Source organism: Buceros rhinoceros, unplaced genomic scaffold, assembly GCF_000710305.1.
Source record: "Buceros rhinoceros silvestris isolate BGI_N320 unplaced genomic scaffold, ASM71030v1 scaffold3088, whole genome shotgun sequence".
NCBI lineage: Eukaryota > Metazoa > Chordata > Aves > Bucerotiformes > Bucerotidae > Buceros > Buceros rhinoceros.
Window position 1 is genome coordinate 105,009 of NW_010427296.1, and position 328 is coordinate 105,336.

Sequence of the window (328 nt, forward strand, 5' to 3'; positions counted from 1 at the left end):
ACTACCAAACTGTATTTGGGAAAGGCCTGTTTTTCCAAACGGGAAGATGAAAGTGTAAGACCAGCTACCGATTCCCACACAGGTGAACTTGCCATTTGCATTATTGAATTTCAACCCATTCTGCTTTTTTCTGTTCCTTAAGAATTTCAGGAGAACGAACTGCAGCTGTATTTGTTCACAACAAATTAGAAACTCTCTTGTGGTTTAGATTTTACTGAGAAATCGTTCTCCTATTTACCTTCAGCACTGTTATGTTAGGTGTTAATTTATGTTATTTAATGTCAGTTATGACCTTAGTTTCCCCCAAATCTTTTTTTTTTTTTTTCCG